Here is a 22,393-nt window from a genome sequence, read left to right as displayed (position 1 = left end):
TACAATTGGAACTCATTAAAGAAATAGCCTCTTTGAATCTTTATTCTCATCGATATATCTTACCTTTTTTTTTCTAATTTTAAATTCAAACAAAGACTTAATTCCAATGATGGAGAGGAGGTTAATGGAGACAACGGAAGTAAAATGTTTTATATGATGAAATAACTTGAAAATGTTGCAAACGTTCAGCAAGAAGGGCAGCAAAAGAGTTTTGTAATGTATTGGACTGTTTGTATATTTTGACCAGGTATGTAGAGTTCAGAGCTGTTGAGGAGTGTGGGGTATTGGGAAAGATGTGGGTGAAGGGGGAGATGAGTGTTTGCTTTCTATCTTTTAGTCAGTGGAGAAGAATATTCAGGAGAACATCAGTCAGGCAATTTATCATCCATTTTCTGTCAGGGACCTCCATTAAAAATCATACCTGGAAAGAACCAGGTTTTGGGGATACACTGGAATTCCATGACATATGAATCAATGATGTTACAGGATGGAAAGTTTCTCATTACATGGAACTTATATCGATGCTAGTTCCTCAAGTAGTATTGTCTACCTTAACGCTTTTCCTGAGTCCTTGTGACCTCTTTTATATTTCCCTTTTTAAATACTCTTCTACTTCCTTTTTATATAGTATCATGTTGTTCACCTCAATACCCACCCACGGGATCAAATTTCAGTGTTGAAAATTTCCTCCCTGTGTTAACCTGATGGGGAGATCCATCACCCATCTCCCCTGCTGTATTAGAGATTGGGGCACATGCAACATGTGATTTTCCATTTCAATTAATAATGGAAGAAGCACCAAGAGACCAAGATTGAGATAGAACCCTTTATATGTGTATTCTGCTCGGTAGCCACAATACAATTCCAAACTTCCAAAAAAATATTAATGCTGCAATGTCCCAACATTTGCATAATGTTTGGCACCCAATCCCAATCTGAATGATGAAGCTTTCAAAGAGGAATAGCTTAGATTTTATTCAAGTTTTTGATTCTGTAATTATGATTAAGAAACTTTTTATGTTTTGTATTTTTTATTCAAAGTTTGAATTCAAGATATAATTGCTTAGAAGGCACCTTTAATTATAATCAGAGGTTTTTATTTGCTTAAATACAATTCCACCCACCCCCACACATGGATTCCATCATTTCACATCATAATCAGCTGGAGATCAGCTTTTTAAATGAAACATTCACAATCCAAACAGATGGATTTAAAGGGAGTAGATGTAAATCAGCTCTTTGAATAGCAACGTATGTGGAGAACAAGGAGCTTGGGGTAATTGTGTACAAGCTACAGATTCATGCCTGCGAACTAGTGAAGTTTATAACGACTGGTGACCTGGGTGCATTCCAAATATAACATTGAAGGAAAGAAGTGGTTCCAGATGGAGGGGATAAACCAAGGAGAATAGCAGCCTCCTGGGCTACAATGATGGCACTCACTGTTATGTCATCAAGGATAGCTGCTGCTGGTGCACCAGTGGTCTATACATACAGCATTGTGGCTAACACCACAAAAGCCTTCAGCTAGTATGTTAGCCATGTATATGTAAGATGTGATGAATACATCGCTCAACATGCCAATGCTTACATCTCCTTACCCACTGGTATGGTTTGGCATAGGTTCTCTGCGCCATCACTGCAGTATTTCACCTGGTACGAGCTCATTGATAACGATCATGACAGATGTCGCTCACCACAAAACTATTGGATGGGTCTCTTGTACAATAAAAATGAACTCTTGATCATGAGTCTACCTCATCATGGCCCTTGCACCTTATTGTCTACTTGCGCTGTACTTTCTCTGTAACTGTGACACTATATTATACATTCTGTTTTTGCTTTTCCTTTTGTACTATTACTTTTGTTTGGAATGATCTGTCTGGATGCCATGTAAACCAAAGCTTTTCGCTGTATCTCGGTACATGTAACAATAATAAAACCAATAACCAATTACAAAACTCTTTCATTGTCTGCATGATCAACTCCTCCTAACTGCCTCCCACTTCTCATCTTTATTACATTCTCTCACTAATAATCTTCAAACAAATTTTGAGAAAAGATGTTATTTGATGCATATGTGATCTTTCCCTGAGGGTTCCTTGCAAAAGTGTCTGGTAGATTTTGTTTTTCATTTCTGGAGACTCCAGGACAATCCAGGAAAGGATGGGAATGTCAAAACCAGGGGAATCTTCAAAAATGCGCCTCTCTTGAATTTTCTGCTCTATGGATCAAGAACATCAATCAGGAATTTGGGTGTAGAACCATCAGGCCTAGCAAGGGTTATTGAAATTGGGTGTTCCAAATAGCTGAACCAGATCTCAAAGCCTTCTGTTTGGGAATACCACTGTGTAAAACCTACTCCATTGTGATTACTGCTGCTTCTCTGTGTCTGAAACTTTGGCTCCTTTCCATACATCTTCATTACAGACTGACTTCCTTTCCTGAGCTCATTGCTCTGTGGCCGAGAGTTATCTTGCTGCCTCCCTCTCTGTTTTGAGATTGAGAGGGTTGAAGCTCACCTTTCATCATTCACATTCAATGTGTGTTCAGGCATCGCCAGCCACACTCTGCACATTTAGTTCTGTTGAGGTCAATCAAAGTGGCTCACTTCCTTATTTTTGTAATTTCAGGAGATGTTTTTCAACATCAACTAACTCAGGGAGAGTTGAATTTCCTCTTTCTTATCAATAAGAAGTTTCTGCCTATGGGAAATACATTTCTGGAGGATAACATTACTGCAGACTAACACAGAATCATTGTCGATAGAGATGTCCCCCACCTTAGCTCATGAGCACAGAGAAAGAGAGTGAGAGATGGTGTGAGAGAGAATGAAAGAGAGAGAGAGAGGGAGAGACAAAGTCTATGCCGACAATCAGGTAACTATCGATACAAATCTCATTTACCGCACTTGGTCGATAGCCTTCAATGCTTTGACAATATAAGTGCTTGTCTTGATATTCTTAAATGTGGGAAAAGCACTTGCCTTCATTACACCTCAGTCAGGGCATTCCAGATTCCAACTTGTTCTTCCTCTGATTCCCTCTAAACCATTTATTCCTTACCCTAGACCTGTACCCTGTAGTTTTAAATACTTCTACTATAGGGAAAATTTTCCTACTATCTATGCTATCTCCGTGAACGTGCAGGAACGTAAGAAGTTGCAGAGAGTAGTGGACTCTGCCCAGTACATCACAGGCACGTCCCTCCCCATCATCCGTTGTATCTACATAAGGTGCAGCCTCAAGAAGGCAACATCCATCATCAAAGATCTCCACCACCCGGTCCATGCCATCTTCCTGCTGCTACCATTGGGCAGGAGGTACAGAAGCCTAAAGTCCCACACCACCAGGTTCAAGAACAACTACTTCAACCATTCAGTTCTTGAACCAACCTCCTGCACAACCCTAATTACTGCCTCAGTACAGAACAATATGAACACTTTGATCACTTTGCACTAAAATAGACTTTTTTTTGTTCTAATTGTGTTCTCTCTTGCAAAAATAGTGTATAATTCAGTTTTAATTTATGTTTCTCTTGTGAATGCTGCTTATATAGTGCTATGTGCCTATGATGCTGCTGCAATAAGTTTCTCTTTGCACCTGTGCATATGACGATAAACTCGACTTTGACACATAATTTTGTAGTAATTTTGTAGACGAAGACATAATTTCAGGTCTCCCCTCAGTTTCTTCTGCTACAAGGAAAATAACCCTAGCCTATCCAGTCTCTCCTCATAATTGAAATACCCCATCTCAGGCAGTATCCTACTGTATCTGCTCTGTCTGTTGATATTGTAGTGGATGTTTGGGTATATGCCTATTTTACAAATATTGTACAACAAATGCTTATAAACTGTCTTAGATATATTGTGGCCGAACATTATTCTGCACTAAGTCACAACAAAAGCAACTATTTGCATTCATACAGTGCCTTTAATATAAAATGTTACAAGAGTATTATTAAGCAGAAGGTTAGATAGAGAGTTGGAGTGCGGGAGAGGTAGATATCCAGTGCTCACTGTCTATGCAGCTGAATGCCTGCTTAGAAACAATGGAGTGAGGTAAACCAAGCTGCTTGAAAGACCACAACTGTGAAGGTGCAAAGGTCTTAGAGGGCCACAGAGCTGAATGAAGTTACAGAAAAAGAGTACAAGGAGATTTATGAATAAGCAGTTTTAAAATGTTGGGATTGATGTACTGGGAACCAAAGCATAGCAGAGAGCATCGAGGAGGTGAGAGAACAGGACATGGTGTAAATTAAATTTGGGCTAGTGGAGTTCTGAGTGAGTTGAAGAATCCAGGTGTAGATATTGTTAAACTATCAGAGAGCAGGAATCCAAGTCAATCTTCTCCTCCCTAGCCCTGGGCACAATGACCATTTACAACCCCTCCACCTTCACCACGGGTAAAGTCAGCGAGTCAGCTCAGACTGGTCAGATCTGCTTCTTCAATGAATTATGCAATTATCCGGAGGCACCTAAACCTGTTGATTATGCAATGAGAGAAACTGGACAGCATTTGAAAGTAAGAAAAATCACTGTATATGTCAAGTCCGCTTGTTTTAAAAGTCTTCATGCAGAGCTTTAATTACGGGTGGTCAGAGTTTGCCCGAGGCCTGTTGGAGATCAGCACAGGTCAGAGCAGCTCCCTTGTCATGCTGAGAAACTCAGAATTGACAGAGGGTTTATATTACAGATTTCACCTTCTGCGGTTCCTTTCACGATCACATATGTTGCTTTGCAATGGACTTGCATGCATTGGGAGCGATGTTGCTGCAAACTAACTGAACATCAGAAAGACCAATGGTCTAATCCCCATTATAAAGCAATTGCATTTGAAAATTATCATCCTTTTTTCTCTCTTAAATGAGAGGAAGATGCTTCAGTGCTGATTAAAATTTGCACAGAAGCAATTAGGCTTCTGTTAGCATATGCAAATGCTAATTTAATTCACTCAGGCAATCTTGCAACTGTGTGCAAATCTCTCATCAAGACTGGAACATATCTGTCTCCCCTTTGAAGGTGAATCTGCGAGATAACACCTTTCTTTATTCTTCAAATTGACTTCATAAATTCATCTTGGTGTGCTTTCAGTTTTGCTTGCATGGATCCTGGATTCCCCCTGCTCATTCCACTGTAACTAACTTCACGATAACAGTGGTGACACTTCTGCTCTCAATCTGCCCCACTGAAGCAATAATTGTGCTTTCCTGCAGTAATGTTAATTCATGGAGAACATGGTGAATAGTGACAAGGATAACAATTATAAACAGTCAATATCTGAAAGGCTTGAAATGCTACCATTGAGGTATTGAGATGTTATTAAATATGAATAACACCTGGGATTAGGAATTTTATGGGGTTAAGAATGACATCTTAGTGCCATATTATTAACATATTCTTACAGTACATTACACAAAACTGGCAAAAACCTACCAGTAGGTGAATAATCTGCTCCTTCACTTGACATACAGTATGGAACATCCCTGCAGTCTCCAAGGTGCATCATAAAATAACACAACATTTTGCATGTAACTTCGTACTAAGCTGCTAGTGTATCTAAGCAGGGTTTATATTACAGATTCCACCTTTTGTGGTTCCTTTCAAGATCACATATGTTGTTTTGCAATGGACTTGCGTGCATTGGCCACCTCGCCTGGCAGAGCAATGCAAGCACCTACCACTTACCTTGTAAAAGCAAAGTCACTTCTCAAATCACCTTTAAACCTTCCCCCCTCAACGTAAACCTATGCCCTCTAATCCTACCTACAGTATCAGTACCTACTTACGGTATCAGTAGTCATGCCTACCTATAGGATCAGTAATAGTTGCTCAGGAATGGTTTCATTAACTCATCAATTTCGAGTTGAGAACAACTCTGTACAGTCTGAATGTAGTGGATGGTAACTGCTGTACAACTATGGGAACTGGGAATGCCAAAGGAGGGCGAGGACTGGAAAGCTTTACTCAGCCCGCTTACGCTGAAGTAGAAATGGCACTCAACACTGAACAGCTCCTCTTTTAGTGTGAACTACAGGCAGAAAATGAATCAAGAGAAAGTCTGGCAAACAAAAGTGGCACCATCTGTCACCCAGAGCCAACAGATAACAACAGGCAGAAATCAGCTTTATTTGGGTTATTAACTAAAACCTTTGCTAGACTTTCTGGGCTTCTAAATGTGTTATCTGCAGCAGATTCACTTAAACATCACTGGCAGAGACTCATAACCGAGGAGGATTTGATGTCACTAGCTCTGTACTCGATGGAGTTCAGAAGGATGAGAGGGGATCTAATTGAAACCTATGGGATACTGAAAGGCCTGGATAGAGTGGACGTGGAGCATCTAGGATCAAGGGCACAGCAGAATAAAGGGACATCCCTTTAGAACTGAGATGAGGAAGAATTTCTTCAGCCAGAGGGTAGTGAATCTGTGGAATTTGTTGCTACAGAGGGTTGTGGAGACTAAGTCATTGGGTGTATTCATGGTAGAGATTGATAGGTTCTTGAGAAGGAAGGAGAATGTGTTGAGAAAAGAAGCAGCCATGATTGAATGGCAGAACAGTTCAATGGGCTGAATAGCTTAATTCTGTTCCTATACCTTATGGTCAGATGGACATGTGGAAGAAGCCTGTCATTAGTTGTTTTCTCAAATTTTCAAATTTTTAGGATTTTCTGTACTGATTTCAAAATGCTGTTCGGTATGACATGCTAACCCAAACCTTGAGAATCTACACATTCTTCACTCTGCTTTCTGGTGGGGATAACTGGGCACTCTGTAAGGGTAAGATGTGCCCACGTGGTAGCATTCTGAGTCAGACTGCAGCAGGTTTAAGCTCATCTTCTGAGCACAAAAATTCAGGTTGATGTTGTAGTACAGTACCAAGGGAGTGCCACAGCATCAGAGGTGCCATTTTTGGATGTTGAACAAAGCCCTTATCTGCTTTCTTTGGTGGATGCAGAAGACCCAGGGAACTATTTTGAAGAGCAGAATAGTTATCCCCAGTGACCTGCTGATACTTAAACCTTGAGCAGCTTCAGGGAAATAGGTTGTCTGGTGATTAATACATTTATATTTGTGAGAATTTGCATTAACTGAACACTTATTGACAGACGTGCCTCTTACATTACAACAGTATATACATTTCAAAAATACTTCATCGACTGCAAAGTGCTTTGGGTCAATCTGCGATCATGAAGGTTGCTTATACAAATGCTGGTCTTGTTTTCCCTTTTGAAAGGACTGTTTGGTATGAATGTAGCAGGTGCACTCGGCAATGGTATCCTTTAACCTTCCGGATACACTAATTCTTGTGACTTTATACAAAGGAGTCCATACTTGATGGGATTAAGCCTTATAACTCAGCCCACAACATACCGGTCCTGCGTCATTCCAAAGTATTTATAAATAATTTAATCCCATAAACAAGAAGTATTTTGTTGATGGCGTTTGAGTAGGTTTAACGGCACTCCCTTCAATAATTGGGGGAACTACAGAGAGAAGATTTACTTTGGAAATATTCTTTTACCTCAAGTTGATTAAATTTTCAATGTATTATTAGGCAGATACTGAAGTGCTAATTTACAGTTTGTTTGAAGTTAATTTGTTCTTATAATTCACTATCTACATGAATTTACTGGTTTAAATCTTCATCCAATCTATTCGCCATCTGAAATCTCATTAACACAAATCAAAAATGTGTGGCATGTCCTAAAGTATATGTTTTATGTGAATATAAAACCAAGGGCATTGAGGCCAGACATGAGTATCACACATTATCTAACTCTCATTGGTCCATTGAACTGTATCAACAGGTACATTCTGTTAGAGTTGAACATACATTAAAAAATGGAGTGTCAAGGTAGATATGTACTGTGCATTGTGACATATCTTTGATAGGGGAACTCAAAGTCTAGGAGGGAAATAGAAGGCAAATTATTAGCAGCAAGTTTCAGACAATTTTACATTCTTCAGAACTAGTTAGAGGTGCCCAGAATGAAAGAAGTCAATGCTCACATCATACCTTTCATGACATCAAGATTTCTCAATGCAGTTTACAGCTAATTAAGAATTTATAGGGTGTAGTCACTGTTGTTTTGGAATAGACGGGCTAAAATTTCAACATACAGGTTATTGTCTTTAAGGCATGATAGTGTTATTCCAAAACAAAGTGCATCCCATTGGTGGAGAGGTGAATTGTCGCAATTTAGCATCAAAAAGAGTTTGATTTCAATCAGATAATCTTAACCTAAAATGGACAAACCACAGAAATTGTTGTAGTTTACCCTGCGCATTCCAGGACTAATTTTGCAAAGAAGTACACGAGAGACGTAAACAGCACTTTTCAATCTTCTAAGTAGTGCAGTGCTGTCACCTTAACTGTAATCGGCCACAAGAGCAGCATTGTGAAAGTTTTCTTGCCAAGGCAGCTCTGGGAAACCTGCTCCGAAACTTCTACTATAAGTCCCCAAGATGCCTGCCAGGATAGAAATGTGCAACACCAGGAAATTTACCTTCCAGGATTGAATTTGTTTTATTTTACCAGTCCCTTCCCACCTCTTAATCACTGTGGGACTGTAATCTGTCCTGTCAGGGGGAGCAAATATAAGGGAATTCAGCTAAGCTGAAAATGTGTTAAATGGAAGTACAAGTGGATTGTGGAATATTACATGATATTTAGCACAAACACATTCTGTTTATGCACTTATACAGCTTCTCATACCACCTTAGGGTGTACTAAAGTATTTTACATCCGCTATAGAAAGGAATTTGACGGGTTGCATCTCAACCTGCTGTGGTAACTGCTCTGCTCTTGATCGACTGAACCTGCAGCGAGTGGCAAACACAGCTCAGTCCATCACCGGCTTGTCACTTCCTTCTTCAGTCCATCTTCATGGTGCGTTGCTTCAGGAAGGTTAGTAGTATTGTCAGTGACGCCTGCCCCCCTGGCCATTCCCTTTTCTCCCTTCTACCTTCTGGGAGAAGATGCAGGAACTTGAAAGCCTGGATGACCAGACACAAGAACAGCTTCTTCCCCACTGTCAGATTTCTGAACCAATCACCTCTTTCACATCCCCTTCCCAGTGGTGCTGCCACGTTCTTGGACTCTTAACTCCACTTCTCTCCATTATTCTGTGTCACAAACCAGCAACAAAAGAAACACACTGAGCATGATTCAGTGTTAAAAACTATTTTATTAATCACTACTTATGATAATACGTAAAATAAAAGTAAAAAAAAAATGTTAGTATGTTAGAATTCAAAAATGTTAAACCTCGAACGTTATCCCCAAAACTAAACTCTTCGTGTGTGTGTGTGACAAAGTCCAAAACTCCCAGTTCCTGAATGGTTCTTAAAGTTCAGTTCCGCAAGCCATAAGGTGAAACATGAGCAAGGGCTTCTTCAACAACCACCGTTGTCTGAAGATAAGATGTAGATCTTCTCTCCATTATTCTGTTATTGTCACTTCAGCATTTCTTTTGCACTACTTCAGATTGCACTACAATCTTTGCACTGTTCTGCTGTTTTGTGCTCATCATTGCATTTATTGTTGCATTTATTATTATCATGTATACTGTTTACTCCATGAGCTTCATCTGAACAAGGAATTTCATTGCACCCTGCTGTATCTGACAATAAACCAATCTAATCTAATACCTTTACAGTGTAGCTGTACAGGAAGTGGAGCAGTTACTTTTTGCACTGCAGGCTCACATAAGGAAGAATCAATGGTGACCATTGAGTTCCTGTTTATTGTTGACTGAAGGATAAATATTAGACAGGAAAGTGATGCAACATTCCTTGTACTTCAAACTGGTGCTGAAAAATTCCTTGCATTTACATGAGAAATTGGCAGAATCTCAATATAGTATCCCATCTAAAAGACAACATCTCCAACAGAATAGCATCTCCTCTGTACCACAATGGAGTGCCTGTCCAGGTTTTTTATCTATGCCCCTGGTGGATCTTGATCCCACAACTTTGTGCATCAAGAGAGAGGGGGCGACCTACTAAGCCATAGGTAACATCATATTATGTTTAGTTACTTAAGCCAAGTCATGTTGGGTTTAGTTTAGGTTGGATATCAAAAGCATTAATCCTTGGGTTCAGATGGGTTTGGGGTTTGGTTTGGCTGGGTTTTAATTCTATACCCAGGCAGTCACAATGTCTACTGAGCAAGGTAAATTCATCAGTGTGGTTAGAGGTGAAATAACGTGTAAAGTCAGCAATGTTTAACATGTAGGATTTCTGTTGGAGTTATCTATTGATCATATCACATCAAAAGAGTGATCAATGCCATTTATGTGGTTTTATGTTCTAATCTCACACAATGGTTATCACTCAAAATTACATTTCATATGTATTTTATTCAGTTCTGTTTTGAACTCTTACCTTACTCCTGCTTAACTGTGGCTCTGCTGTATAATAATGACCGGGCTCAACTGGTCAGTTCCAGGTGGATTCCAGCATTTATCAGTTGATGAGTACCTTGTCAACTGCAGCTGGGAATTTACAATTTGAAATATTTCCGTGCAGGCTGAAATTCAGTTCTAAGGTTACAGCCCTTCAAAAACATCATGTTCTTGTCAAAACCGGTTAACGTTATACTGTTTTAAAGAATGTGTTCACAAAAAAATTATGACAGGAGTCACATCAGAAAATTCGTTAGGACTAAGTACAGGACAATAACATTTTTGCAAACAGTTTTGTCTCAGTCTGTTGAAATTTTGACTTAATGTCAGGCACGGTAGTGTAGCGATTAGCATAACGCTATTACAGCGCTAGCGACCCGGGATCAATTCCGGCCACTGGCAACATGTATGTGCTGTTAAACATGAAAGGTGGGATGTTGCTGTCTGAGTTATTCTCCGTCTCTAAAAGCTTTGCCACATCTACCCCCCCACTGGTGGACTCAGCATTCAAAGCAATGTAGTGGCATGAAGTTGCTATATCTACTTTCAAGTTACCCAATACATATGCCAAATTAAATTAGAGCTGGTGCATTTATATTTTAATAGTGTCACAAATCTTAATTCCTGCCAAAATGATTGTGCTGACTTTGAAAATTTAAGTATAAACTCTAGTTCCTTCAGAATGTTGAGAGAAAACAAAATGCTAAGGATACACAACAAGTCAGACAGCATCTGTGGAGAGGGAAACAACATTAATTGTTAACTGTTCGTAGAGGCTATTGATCTGAAAGGTCAACTGTTTCTTTCTCCACAGATGCCGACTGACCCGCTGATTATCTCTGAAGGTTTCTGTTTTTATTTAAGCTTTCCATCATCTGTAATTTTTTGTTTTGTACTTGCTGAATATATTGTTGGACATTAAAAAAGACATTTACCCATGCCCTTTGCTTCTTTAAATCCCTCTTAATCACACTTGATTTCCCTCACTTTATGTTACTTACTGTAAATAATTTAACAATGAATGTTTTGATGGATATCTCTTCATCTAGACTCAGTATGGCATTTATAGAGAGACAGAGAGATACAGCATGGAAACAGGCTCCTCAGCTCACCATCTGTGCCAAACATCAACCACCCATTTACACTAATCCTACATTAATCCCATTTTCTTATTTTCCCCACATTCTCATCAGCTCCCCCCAGATTCTACCACCAACCCACATAATCCTGGGCTTCAAATTCTGGTTATGTCATCATCAAGCCATGAAGCTCACCTGAAAATCTGACTGTGGATTTCTCTAAAAACCTGATGCTGAGAATACTGTTGGTACAGAAAAGTTAATATACTACTTACATTCCACTTGTGTACAGCACATTAGGGAGTTACATAGTGAGGCACAGCATGGAAACAGGACATTCAGCCTACTAACTTCACTGATCATCACCACCCCTTTACATTAATCCTACATTTCTTTTTATTCTCACCACACCCTCATCAACTCTCATCAGATTCTACCATTCACTTACATACTAGGAGCAATTTCCAATGGCCTGTTAACCTACCAACCTACATGTCTTTGGGATCCAGGAGGAAACTGGAGCCCCAGAAGAAAATCCACAAGGAGAATGTGCAATCTCCACAAAGTCAGGATTGAATCCAGGTCTCTGGTTTTGCGAGGCAGCAGCTCGACTAGCTGTGCCACTGTGCTGTCTCTGAGTGAAGACTTAGGCTGATTGATTGAACTGCCATGTTGTTGCTTGGCTCCTTCCCAGATACCCTTTACTCACTGGATATCTCAGTGGAACACAACCTAACAACAACGTTTCTGCTCAATGACCCATGAAAATTCTGAGCATAGCTGTAAGTAGAAAGAAGATCAAGCACTACCAACCACAAAATCCATGCTATTAGTATAATATCCTGTGGCTAGCATGGTGGGCTATTACAGCAATATTGAAATCAATGGGAATTATAGAGCAGAGACCCAAGTTAGCAGCGCCTGATTCACCTCAATAATTTTCTTATTCAAGTTGTCTTAATTTATTCTTTAAAACGAATATAAAATCAAAATAGTAGAGATTGGAGTTAACTCTTGCAATTGCCAGAAAATTAAATCCTTCTGTGCTATTTGAAAGGCCTTGCTGCGGTAATTCTTCAGCTGCATCACTTGCCACATCAGTCAAATGATCAAAATCTACGTTGCCCACTTAAGGGAATTAATGCCATTCCTGATTTTTGTGGTGCTTGCAGATTGCCACGTAGCAATGCAGGGAACTGAGAACTTTGCTGTTCAAGATTTCAATCAAAGCAAAGGAGTGGATCCGAAGGGTGATTTTGCACAGAGGGACGACATTGTGTGGCAGTAAACACAGATGTTTTCATCCCTGTTCTTCTGCTTCAGTTTCTACCATTGCTGCCTCACAATGTCCTATAAACCTCTCTCCATGGATCACAAATAGCTCCTGAAAACTGGAATCAGAGATAAGATAATAAGATAAGATATCTTTATTAGTCTCATGTACATCGAAACACACAGTCAAATGCACCTTTTGTGTAGGGTGTTCCGGGGGCAGCCCGCAAGTATCGCCACGCTTCCAGTGCCAACATAGCATGCCCACAACTTCCTAACTCGTGCGCCTTTGGAATGTGGGGGGAAACTAGAGCACCCGGAGAAAACCCACGCAGGCACGGGGAGAACGTACAAACTCCTTACAGACAGTGGCCGGAATTGAACCTGCGTCGCTGGTGCTGTAATAGCGTTATGCTAACCGCTACACTACCGTCACATTGCCCGTTCATTGTAACACATCATGCTGATTGCTCTTAAGAAAGACACCTGTGTACAGCAAGCAGTGTCTGGACTGGATGTAGGCTGGGAAGTAGGAATGGAGACAATATTTTGTATGCCCAGCATTTCTAAGGCTAGCCTCCAGCTCTTAAAGGAAGGGTGCAGATGTCTGAAGCGAGCTCTAGAAATTGCCCTGCAGCTGAAACTGGTACAGGAAAGAGCAAAGAATGCCTGACCAAGGGCAGGAGCAGGCACTCTGTTACTTAGATCCTACCCCGGTGGAGATGGAGAACAGGAGCAATTAGCTGTATCGTTCAAGTGCCTGTAAGACCTCAAGACTTATGATTAGCAGAATTTCGAAGCAGGTGGCTGTGGAGGTCAATGCCAGGAGACTACCCCCAAGGGCTGGATGTAGATATGGAAAATGTTAAATGACCTAGCATGAGCAGGAAAGGTCAGTGAATGTATTTTCAAATGTCATGCCATATCAACTGTATCATAATCCACAGGCACTATTCAATTAACACCCCTATCAGTTGTCTACTAACAATCTCTATAAACAAGCCATATACCTAATATTCATAAGATGACCTCAGCCTTACACAGAGAGCACAGTTTCAAGCCTTACTATTCCATCCTACAGCCTGCGCACTCCTACAGCTATTCAACAGTGACAGCCACAGACTATATGACACTCACTGACACATTTCCCTCCCTGTGTGAGTGGCTGCAAATGAAATCAGCAGCTTGAAAAGCAGGGGTATAGAAATTTGAAGGTACAACTGCACAGGAAGGTAGGAACGTTGCGGCTGGTGTGAATGTTTTCTCACTATCCTGAAGGGGTTCAAGCTTAAGGATAATCCAGGGCAAAAAGTTGATACCTTAAAAACTAGATTATTAACCTGACTAAATTAGAATTAAAAATTATAATTTAGTCTAGGTAAATTACTAAAAAGCCAGTTGAAAAAATTAATTACTAATTAAGTAACTTAAATTATGACAGACATGGAAATGCGGCTATAGCAGATGGGGAATGGTGGAGTAAGTGTCTGCAGCTTGTGAAACTTTGGCCTAGACCTGATGAGCTAGAGTCTGAGCTTTGGATAATGCAATATATCAGAGATGGAGGAAGTTACCTGGATGCCTTGTTTCAGGAGGCAGTCACAATCCTTAGATTAGGACAGTGGACAGGGGCAGGAGAATGTGACTATTAATAGGACAGTTATGGGGAGCCAGAAGGGAACACTGAAGGAGCATCAGGCCTTGCACTTGTTAAACAGATATGGAGTTCTTACAGCCTTGATGAGAGCAGGTATAACATGAGCAATTCTCTGGTACAGAGGTCCATTCGAGTTGGATAAATGAAAAGGTATGTGGTGGTGACAGGGGATAGTAGAGGCAAGTGAAAGATACTGTCCTCTGTAGCTGTGAGCATGTGTTCCAAAGTCTGTGTTGTCTGCCTGGTACCTAGGTTAAAGACATGTTCCAAAGGGCTGGAGAGGAACCTCGAGTGGGAGAGGAAAGATCCAGTTGTTGTACACAGCATAGACAATAACAATGTAGGTAAGATTAACAAGGAGGATTTGCTGAAGGCATATGAATAGTTGGAGGCTAAATTGAAAGACAGAGCCTCAAAGGCGGTAACCTCTGGATTACTACCTTAACCACGTACAAATTATTTTAGGATCAAATATGAGAGCTGAATTTGCAGCTGAAATATTGGTCTTCATTACATGGACAATGGGTAGCAGTACTGGGGAAAGAGGGAGCTGTTCTGTCGGGATGGAGATTTACACTAAGTAACAGGGAGGAGGGTTCAGGTGAGGGGAAATTTAGAAAGGTAAAGAAAAAAACAAGGCAATAATGCAGGATAACAACATACAGTAAGTCATGATGACCAGAGGATAACAGGAAGAGACAAAGCTTGCAAACAAAAGGGTGTGCCTGCAAATAGAGCAGGCAAAAATGTTAAAAAGGCAAAACTAAAGATTCCTTATCTGAGTGCATGCAGCATTCATGATAACATGGGTGAATTGATACACAAATAGAAATAGAGGTATGATTTTAAAACCATTAAGGAGATGTTGTGCAAGGTGACCAAGGGCTGGGAACTAAATATTCCAAAGTCCTGGGCATTTCAGAAGGATAGACGGAGAGGAAAAAAAAGGAGGGGTGGTTCTGTTGATAAAGAATGAGATTGGTATCACAGTGAGTTTGGGAAGGCCAAGACATAAACTCAAGGTGAAGATAAGAAACAGCAAAAAAAAAATCCATGGGCAGGAGCATCTATAGCTCCTCTAACTGCAGCCATGTTAATAAGACACAGTACTAATCAAGAAATAATGGGAGTTTGTAAGATAGGTACTACAGTAGTCACACAGATTTAATCTTTATATTATTTGGACAAATCAAAATGGTAAAGGTTGCCTTAAAGATAAGTTCATGGAATGCATTCTGGACAATTTTTTTTAAACAATACATTGCAGAACCAAACAGAGAAAGCTTATTTTAGATCTGGGCATGTCTGGTGAGACAGGATGAATTAATGGTCTCATAATAAAGGATTAACTGGGAAGAGTAATTATAAAGTCAAAAAATTTCACTGTCAGCTTGAAAGTGAGAAACCAAATTCTGAAATTAGTATTGTAAACTTAAATAAAAATGATTACAAAGGTATAAAGGCAGTGTTGACTAATATAGATAGAGGAAGTGTCTGCCACAATAGATAAGCAGTGGCTGACACTTTAAGACATATTTCATAACATTTTATAAGTTCTGATGGGAAGTAGAGACTCCATGAGAAAGATGGCCCATCTGTGGCTCAGGAGGGCAAGGATGGCATCAAATGGAGGGAAAAAAATAAAGAATGTTGGAAAAATAAATTTACGGCCAGAAGGTTGGGAGGTTTCAGGACCCAGTAGTGGATGTCTGGAATAATAATAAAGAGGGAAAAATTAAACTAGTGATATGTCACATGATGCTCCATTGACTTCTGCAACTTGAAACAGCTGCCAACAGCATAAATCATTTGCAGAATCCCAGTAACAGATAGAAGAGGTCATGAAGCAAGCAACGTGTGAGTGATGATCCTTTTATATAGAGGTGGAAGGGAGAGGGAAGGAGTGTGTTTGTTAGTTGATGGAGGGGGGCAGCGTTTCATCCTAATTAACATATGTTCAGCAGCATGAAATGGAGGGAGGACGATGGCTAAACAGTGCACCACCAGCAAATCGGAATTGCACCTGAAGTGACATTGTAATCTGTCTGGTCTGCATCCTTCAAACATGTGTCAAGTGCAGGCATGCAAATGACTTTAGCAATATAATGATTGTCACGGGCTAACTCTGAGGCATGTACACATGGTGGAGCCCTTAAGGAGCCAAAAGAAACAGGAATACTGAAGCCATTTCCACCCTTAGAATCAAAACAAACAAACTTTGGATTCAGTGTACATACACAGACAATTTTAGGGAACCTTTTTCCTTCTAGTTTTTGCTTTCTATATTTTCAGGACATAAAGGAATTGCTCCCTGATCTCTCCCTTCATGCATCAGAGTCCTTTTAGATTTTTGTTTCAATAATCCCATTATTTAGTATGCCATTTGTACAAGCTTCAAATCACTGTAATCTGATATTTCAAATTTACATGAAGAAAGCGCACTTTCTCTTCTTCCACTTACTCCTAACTAGCACCTAGACCAGAGTAGGAATCGTTGATTGCCATTTGGGACCATTTTTCACCATAACACAATGTACAGAGATTACATTTGTCTGCGGGAGAATGAATTGTATTTTACAAAATAGAATAAGAGGTAGTTAGAATTTGATACCAACATATATTAGAAAACTTCAACTTCCATAACTGCTTATTTGCTGAGGTTGATACTTGACTTGGTGCATTAGTAGCTAGGCTACTGAAAAAAGAGCACGAGGAAAATAATGGAACTTCAGACAGACAATTTTGCAGGGGGCTTTCTGCGTCAGAATTTAATGCAGAATTAAAAGCAAAGAGTTTCCTAAAAAGATTGTGCATTTTATTATTTTTTAAAGTAGGCAGATTTTTCTTTAATAAGTGTTGTTAGAACTCAGATAACCAATGCCTGTACCCTCATTATGAAATGTTGTTCATGAAGTCTGCACAAGCAAAATGGCTTCAAATTACTAGGAAGGGAGCAGCAAACCTTTGCTTGGTCATCACAAGGTTGTAACATCCTCATTACATGTACTCCAGATATTCAAACCACCCCCGCTGTTGTTCTTAACAACAAAGGTAGATGAGCTGGACATTTATCTCATTGCTGTTTATCAGATCCTGTGGTACATAAATAGACAGCAATGTTTGTCTATGTAAGGGCAGTGACTATGGTTAGAAAATAATTAATTGGATGTGAGGCATATTGGTCCATGAAGGATGCTCTGTAAATAGAAACTCTTTCTTTGTTATGACAGCCATGTGTTGAGGCTTGGGCCTGTAATTCACAGACTATATTCACAGACCTTACAGAGGTGTATAAAATCATGAAGAGCATAGACAGGGTGAATGCAGACAGTCTTTTTTCCCAGGGAAGGGGTATCAAAAACTAAGGGGCATAAGTTTAATGTGAGAGAGGAAAGATGTAAAAGGGACCTGAGAGGCAACTTTTCATGCAGAGGGTGGTGCATATATATAGAACGAACTGCCAGAGGAAGTGGATGAGGTCAGTACAATACCAACATTTAAAAGGCATTTGTACCGGAACATGGATAGAAAGGTTTAGAGGGACATGGGCCAAATCCTGGCAAATGGGATGAGCTTAGATTGGCATCGTGGTCAGTATGGATGAGTTGGGCTGAAGGGCCTTTTTCCTTGCTGTATGACTATGACTCTATATTGAGGTTAGCGAATGGCAGCAATTCACAGCCTGATATGGTTTCAAGTGGCACCTCTTCCAAGACTCCTGTTATGTCAGGATGATTTGGGAAGATACCAATTTTCTATCCCATTAACAGTAGTTGGCTCTCACACCTACTCCACCTTTTGGGGAATTCAATTAATCCACAGCAATGCACTCCATGGCCAAACTCCACAAAGCTCTTTACCCAATATATCCATTTCCCATATGAGAGAGGAACAGAAACAACATAATGGAGGCTGTGCCCAAAACCTGTTCATGGTTCACATGGCAATTAGGATGTCCACTGTAGATCAATTCAAATGTAGCAAACACAATGCAACATTGTTAGTGGGTACCTCTGGCAGATACTTTATAGGTTTTGCTTCTGAGATGGTTTGGTCCTCTGTGGCCACTCTGCCCATAAGAAGGAGACAGTCTCCTCCAGTCTGAGGCACTGAGCACTCCCTCCCGTAAGGGTGGCCTCCCTCTGATTCCTCAACCTGAATGGAAGAGATGAAAGACACAGAGTGAGCTTTAGATTATCCTTCCTTTGGAGGCTTGACCCCCATGTGGAGAGGGAGGGGGTAGGATGTCAATTTTGAGCAGAGGGTGGATGGTGATGGTGAGATTTGTTGCAATGTGGATGGAATAAGGGTTAGTGTGAATTCGTGTGGAAGAGACCAGTATCTGTGGTAGGATGCAGTTCACCTTGACCCATCTTAAGATCAAGAAATCTCTTTTAGCATTGCCACACAATTTGAAACATCTCACTCCTGATGGAATCACCTCCTTGTTGGTTGGCCTTCTGCATCTTCACACCACCAACCCTAGGGCGCAAGGCAACCCTCCTGCCATTTAACCCAACTATAAGCACTTCAATAGAACAGAAGCTCTCTTCCTCTTCCGTTTGGGTGGGAGAGTGGCAAAGCTGGTAGAGCTGCTGCCTCACTGCTCCAACCACCCTGGCTTTGATCCTGACCTCACATTCTGTCTGTGTGGAGTTTGCACTCACTGTGACTGCATGGGATTCTTCCGGGTACTCCAGTTTCCTCCCACAACCCAAGGACATGCAGATTGGTTGGTTAATTTGCCACTGTAAGGATCCCCAAGTGTTTAGATGAGTGTTAGAAGCTGGGGAGCGCAGGGAGCATAAAATGGGATTAGCATGGGCTCGGTATAAATGGGTGCTTGATGGTCAGCATGGACTTGTTGGGCCAAAGGTCTTGTTTCTGTGCTGTATGCCTCTCTGACTCTACTGCTCACCTCCGTGGGATCAGTGACGTATACTGGTGCTGACTGACTGCGTGAGGGTTGGGTCCTTAAGGGCTGACTCCCTCGTGTGAATGTTGCACAGCTAAGGACCTACTGCATTCAGCAGAGCCTGGTCTCATCATGAGTTGTACAGCTCCCATTTTAGCACTTGGTTCTGGATGGTAACTGCCCCACTGCGATTTCAAATTAGATTTTGGCTGACCGATGTTGCACTTTTTGTTGAGGCGAATTCAATTCAGTGTTGCCCAGGCTTTCCTCTTATAAGAAAAGGTGTTCCACACAAGGGATGTTCTATTATCCAGTGTGATGCTGTTATTAGTAATGACTGATCCCGTGCTAATCCCATTTTATTCTCCCTACGCTCCCCAGCTTCTAACACTCATCTACACACTAGGGGGATATTACACTGACCAATTAACCTACCAATCTGCATGCCTTTGGGTTGTGAGAGGAAACTGGAGAACCCAGAGGAATCCTATGCAGTCACGGTGAAATCTATAAATTCGCCAATGCCACCTGTTGTTGGTAGAATCTCAGATGGCGATGAGGAGGCTTACAGGAGTGAGATAGATCGGCTGGTTGAGCGGTGTCACAACAACAACAACACAGCAAGACCGAGGAACTGATTGTGGACTTCAGGAAGGGGAAGTTGGAAGAACACACACCAGTCCTCATTGAGGGGTCAGCAGTGGAAAGGGTGAGTAGTTTCAAATTCCTGGGCATCAACTTCTCAGAGGATCTATCCTGGGTCCAACACATTGATGCAATCATGAAGAAGGCACATCAGCGGCTCTACTTAATTAAGAACTTGAGGAGATTTGAGATGTCACCAAAGACTCTAGCAAATTTCTGTAGATGCACAGTGGACAGCATTCTGACTGGTTGAATCACAGCCTGGTATGGAAGCTCCAATGCACAGGATCACAAGAGGCTGCAGAGGGTTATAGACTCAGCTCCATCATGGGCACAAGCCTCCCCACTATCGAGGACATCTTCAAGAGGTGGTGCCTCGAGAAGGCGGCATTCACCATTAAGGACCCTCACCATCCGGGACATGCCCTCTTCTCATTAATACCATCGGGGAGGAGATACAGGAGCCTGAAGACTCACACTCAATGATTCAGGAACAGCTTCTTCCCCTCCACCATCAGATTTCTGAATGATCCATGAACCCATGAACACTACCTCATTATTCCGTTACTTTCTTGCACTTTTTATTTATTTTGGTAATGTCTTTGCACTGAACTGATGGTGCAAAACAGCAGATTTCACATCATTTATGTTAGTGATAATAAATCTGATTCTGATTCTAATAACGTTTGTAATTGTAACCAGAGTCTTGTAGGGTTTGACATTCCCAGCACTGGGCTCCAGTCACGCACATCAGGAATTGAATACTTGGAGATCAGCAGCTTGCACAAGGGGTTCCCTTCAAGGTGTTTATTTTCGGAGTGAATTCTCCACAACAGAATTTACAAAAATACGTTTCCAGTAGGTGAAGCTCAGAGCCAGGAGAGGGAATGTCGACATTAGTCAAAACATCTTTTGGTGCATAAGATTCTCGTGGGGCAGTTGAAGAAATCTGGCAGCAGTTACCTTTGGGCACCGGTCCCCATCCTGTCTAAGCAGGTTAGTTAAACAGGGGTATCACAGTGAGGATTTGGAGGTGGTGGAGATGGGGTGATCAAACAAAGGTTGTGACTAGAGACGAGTGAAAATTGACACAGGGAAGGTCATGATCCCTGAAGGTCAGGGTCAGGGCTCAATCATCTGTTGTCAAGGCAGGGTCAAAGTGCAAAGATCTGAGTTTACAAAGTGGCAGATGCATATCAAGGGGTGGAAGTATGCTCACACTTTCTACTGTTACTGGGTTTTCTAAAACAATGAAGCCCCAGGAGCGAACACAAGGGAATTTTTAACCCTGGCACTGATGACTTTGCAAACTAATTTCCTCCTACTCCTAATCACAGTACATTGCTAGTTAATGTTAAATTTCTAATTTTAGGTTTAAATTGCCTCAACCTCTATTTCCCAGCTTCTTCTTTTCCTTCTTTCTATCTCTATAACCAAGTTTTTGGCTCATTTGTCCGCATAGTCCATGAGGTCCCATGACAAATGTTTTTTTAGGACACTTCTATGAAGTACATTGTGGTTGATGTTACATCAAATGCACTATGTTGTTGTTGTTGAAAGGATGCATCATGCCTGCACTTGGATGCTTTTAACCAGGAAGATGATAGATTGCTCTTTGATTAAATCCTGCAGAAAATTCTCCAAAAAGGCTTTTAACAGGTGGATTTTCTGACCAAATGCAAATTGGGTGACCACTTTATAGAGTACGTCCATACAGTCCACAAGGGTAAACCTTATCTTCCAAATGTTTGCCAATTTACTTTTTCATTCCAGTTCCCTTCTTCCTCCTGTGCTGTTCCAATGAGGACCCATGTTAGCTTGAGGAACAGCACCTCATCATCTATCGGGGATGGTGCAGCTTGCGGACTCAATATTGAGTTCAACAATCTCAATTAAATCACTTTCTCTCCATTTATATCTGAATTATCAACCTATAATATCAAAGTTCTTCTCTCTACATAGACAGATTGATCCGGTGGACATTTCCTGCATTCTTCTTGTACTTTCAGGTTTTAACAATAGCTCTGACTATCAGACTTTTGAACCAATCACCTCTTTCACATCCCCTTCCCAGTGGTGCTGCCACATCCTCGGACTCCTACTCTACTTCTCTCAGTTATTCTGTTATTGTCACTTTAGCATTTCTTTTTGCACTACTTCAGATTGCACTGAGTTCTTTGCACCGTTCTGTCGTTTTGTGCTCAGCACTATAGTTATTGTTGTGCTTATTATTACCATGTAGACTGTTTACTCTGTGAGCTTCACACCATCAAGGAATTTCATTACAGCCTGGTGTATATAACAATAAACTAATCTGAAACTAACTTGCATTTCACAGCAACGTATCCCTTTGTTTTCTCTCTTCCTTGCAGCCCTCAGCAATCTGTCAATCGGAGAGCTTCGTAAACATTAGG

The 22,393-nt window shown here is 40.9% G+C and overlaps 1 protein-coding gene across 3 annotated transcripts in view; it reads right to left on the bottom strand.

Annotated features, from left to right (window-relative positions):
- Positions 1–22,393, bottom strand: part of LOC127579988 (inward rectifier potassium channel 16-like) — a 114,568-nt gene that overhangs the window by 76,032 nt on the left and 16,143 nt on the right. The window contains exon 3 of one of the 3 annotated variants that reach the window (XR_007957758.1): positions 12,700–12,881. The exons of 1 other annotated variant lie outside the window; for it this stretch is intronic. The gene's annotated coding sequence lies outside the window, so the exon portion shown is untranslated. Of the gene's footprint in view, positions 1–12,699; positions 12,882–18,432; positions 18,575–22,393 lie in introns of those variants that run through there. One more of the 3 variants, XR_007957757.1, reaches the window with a different exon arrangement.

This window comes from Pristis pectinata, chromosome 18 (genome assembly GCF_009764475.1).
Source record: "Pristis pectinata isolate sPriPec2 chromosome 18, sPriPec2.1.pri, whole genome shotgun sequence".
In the NCBI taxonomy this organism is placed as follows: domain Eukaryota; kingdom Metazoa; phylum Chordata; class Chondrichthyes; order Rhinopristiformes; family Pristidae; genus Pristis; species Pristis pectinata.
The sequence above is the reverse complement of the archived record's forward strand: the minus strand, read 5'-3'. Positions and strand labels throughout refer to the sequence as shown.